Source organism: Sinocyclocheilus anshuiensis, unplaced genomic scaffold (assembly GCF_001515605.1).
Source record: "Sinocyclocheilus anshuiensis isolate Anshui unplaced genomic scaffold, SAMN03320099.WGS_v1.1 scaffold532, whole genome shotgun sequence".
NCBI classification, from domain to species: domain Eukaryota; kingdom Metazoa; phylum Chordata; class Actinopteri; order Cypriniformes; family Cyprinidae; genus Sinocyclocheilus; species Sinocyclocheilus anshuiensis.
Window position 1 is genome coordinate 2,086,643 of NW_015555819.1, and position 4,102 is coordinate 2,090,744.

The window sequence follows — 4,102 nt, forward strand, 5'->3', positions numbered from 1 at the left end:
AATAATAATAATAATAATTATTATTATTATTATTGTTGTTGTTGTTGTTATATGTTAGATGGATATAATTTTATTTATATTATTATTACAATTATGATTGTAAATTGTGAATTGAGATCTTCACAGTGATGTTATAGTACATCATCATCAATCATATTAAATATTATTTTATTATTAATATTACTTATACAGTTATGATATTGAATAAAAAATAATAAAATATTTTATTGGTAATAACTATATCAAATTCGAATATTGAAATGACATTTTCACATTGACATTAGTTTTGATGTTATAATAATAATAATATGTTAGTATTCATAATAATACAATTTATTATTAATATTAGTTAAATTATGATATTGAATAATAATTGAATATATTATTATTATTGACATTATCATTTAAATTAGATATTAAAATCATTTATAAATAATTAAAAATTAATTAAAAAAAAAATACATTCAATATTAAATTAATCTCTCTCTCTTTTTCAGAGTTTTGCAAAACGGTCTGGAGGTTGAGCGTTTAAGACTGAGGAACTTCTTTCACTACTATCACTCTAAAAGAGGCATGTGGAACTCACAGTCCAGTAAAACTCCTAAAGGATAAAACCGAACCTCGCTGAGAGACTTCAAACTAACTCGGCACGAGAACGGGACCTTAAAGGACCAAACCGTTGCGTCTCTGGGACCCTTTCCTGAGGCCCGTCTCATACAGGAGGACCCGTGACACTGCCAAGCTGCTGTCCAAACTCAACACTCGAAAGAGACACAGAGACTCATTCACCGAGTGTGTATTTGTATGTATCTCTGTCTGTTAGGTCAGAAGTGAAACTTGAGTGATTACTGAACATTTAAAGGAAATGGAAATCGTTTCAATTTTACTCCAAGCTAGCAGCTCAGGCACTTTGGGTCACATAAATATGGTTGCACTTAAGATATTACCTGCTGAAATGATTGTCTAAAGGTTTAGATGTGCGCTGGTACTTAGACGTCTGCTTTTATATAGCTGTAAATGTCACTTCCTGTTCAGACGTGACGCCTTCTTACACTTGATATGTGGCGACTCCTTTCTTAAAGTCCTGCTGAACTTCTGGACACGACTGGACCAAGAACGGCCTGCTGAGCTATGAAATTCAAATTATTCGTCTTTGCATTTGTCTGTATGTCTGAGCTGCTTCCTTTCCTCGTTTCCGGTTGATTTCAGAAGAGGTTTAGTCTTTACTGGCTAGTTTCACAGATGCAGAAATACCTTTCAGACTGCTGTTTTAGTCTGGGTTTTAGGCTAGACGTAATCTCTGTCCACTTGATGCAGTATCCATTTCTACAGAGTTTAACCGTGGGATAAAGATGTTCTTCAGAAGCTGTGTGCCTTTCTTTGATGAAATTTAACATGGCGGTCCATACAGGGTTAAGAAGGAGTTCTGGTGTTTAGCTGTCTTGGGTTGTGTAAGTCCCTAAATAGCGTTGTTTTATGGAGATGAATGAATAGTAGAACATGTTTAGAAAGAAAATAAATGCTTTTTAATCGAATTCTGGACTTGTCCAACGTTTTCACTATTGTTTGTTCCATTTCTAAAGAAATGTTCCAGGTTCTTTTCTCTCTCGAAAGTGGATGTTTTACCACAGAAAATACGTTTGACTCCTTTCCCAGTTTGTACAGACGAACAAAAATTGTGTTTACAGTAAAGGAAGGACATAAAACAGAAGTATATGGGGCACTAAATATAACATTCTAGATGTTAACATGAGACAAATGTGGTAGAATAAATTATTTCAAGTGCTGTAAGAACCACATAAAGACGGTAAAGATGGCAAGTTACGCAAAAGATACCGGAAACGAACGTGACGTAACTATTAGTGAACTACTGTTTACATAAAGAAAATCCACCTTTGTTGGTATTCATCCACCTTAAACTGTAGTCCCATAGATAAAGTGTTGTTTAGACCGCTTTACAGCTCAAATAACGCCTATTTTTCTGCGAAAATCGTTTAAAAACAAAATATAGCTGTAGTTTCAGCTATTGCATAGTCTGGTATATCTTGCACCATATACTTCCATTGTACGTGCGTTACTGTAAATTCGATTTTTACAAACTAGACGAGTCGAAATGATTTTCGGGGATATTTGACGGCATTTTGTTTGGCTACATATATTTGATGAAAACAATGTTTTACACTGACACGGGCAGCTTGAGTGTATGAAATGATGTATCGTTATGTAACTTACAAGCATCTGCAACATACAAACGACCATGTTTACAAGCTGGCATAAAACTTTGACGTGTTTTTATTTCATATCAGAAATACAGAGACTTATAAAGTCCAACTTATGCGTAAAACTTCACCTTTTTAAAAGAGTAGCCTAAATTGAGATGTTTCTTTCTTCTATTTCTTCTCCTGGTTCGATGTACTTTCTGGCTGCCTATTTAAAACAAAACGTAGACAGGACACTAATACATTACGCCTAATACAGGGATCTGCATTACAAGGTAATTTCTGTGAAATTGTTGTGTAGAAATTTTTCAGAATGTTTGCATTTTATTTTAACATTTTTGGATTCATTTTTCTGAAAAATAAAGTTGAAAGTTGAAGCACCTTGGGTATGTTTATTTTATTACACTTTTTGATCTTAGAAACAAGATTTATTATGATAATTTTTTTATATAGCAACTTTACTTTTTGTATAGCAACACTTTAACAATGAGGTCGTAGGTAAACTATACATATTCTGTGCACTTTACGTCGTTTTGGATCAAATTCTGCGGCTTCCAAATTTTAACGTATTTGAAAAATTTCGCATTACAGCTTTCGGCCACTAGAGGGAGTACAGAGTCCAAGTACAGCGTCACATCTGCAATTCATTATGCAAACCAGATGTTCAAGGTCAGTCATTATTCTGGGTTTCCATCCAAAGTTGCGAATTTAACTTATGCGCAAAATTAGAATATCGCATAAAACATTTGCGAACAAATCAGAGTCAAAGAGAACTAAATTGTCACTCCCTGATAAACTGGCACTATAAATCACTAAGAAAAGTAGGAGAAGCTACTGAATATAATAATTTTCTTATATAATAAGTTACTTGCGCCTCGGAGCGAACAGACGAAACACAATGAATGCGGTCATTGCTTTCGGAGGTGGATGCTGCTGTTTGTGAGCAAAGTCGTGTAAGACATTTCTGGTAGGCAATTATACAGAAATATTTTGATGACAGACTTTGCTCAGGCATTTCCGAATGACCATAACAACATTTCAGATACTGTGGAATGAGATCGGTCCCCTGGTTAGTCAGGTTTTGCCGTCCCATCGTGCAAAGTCACATATGACTTTTTTGATGCGCTTGGAGGAATTTATTCGCAAAATGCATTTCCATCTCCCATTGTTCGCATTAACTCATTTTTCGCACAAGTCAAAAACCACTTTGAGCGAGCGTAAAAACTTTTTTGCGAATTAAGGCATTTTTATTCGAAATTCAGCGTTTCCAAAAGTCATAGCAAATCCACTGCTCATATATCTTGGACTGCACAATCTTCTTTTAGCTTAAATCACGACTGTATTACACAAGACTGAACAGGAGGCAATGAGCACAGTCAAACTCTGATTCATAAACCCAAAAATAGGCATTAGGTGATTCAGAGTGTGAGATTATGGGTTGAGTATTGATGTATAATCTATATTAGTGGCTCACACTAATGCCGATAACTAGGCAATATCTAGGCTACATTTTAATAATTCAGCAAAATCCACAACACAACTACAATCTCGTTGAAATCGCACAGAACGATTTGTTTTTCCAAGAAGCATTGAAGGGGTCCTATTATGCTCTTTTGCAAAGTCTTGATTTTGTTTTGGGGGTGTACTAGAACAGGCTCTCATACTAGGTTGTTCGAAAAACACATTATTTTTCACATATTTTACATTATTACAACACCTCTCTCCCCAGTCTGGCATGAACGGCTCGAATAGTTCCTGTATCAAATGAAGGCCCGCCTTCTGAAATATGAAATGTGCTGTGATTGGTTAGCTGGGCCAGTGTGTGTTGTGATTGGTTAGCTGGGCCAGTGTGTGTTGTGATTGGTTAGCTGGGCCAGTGTGTG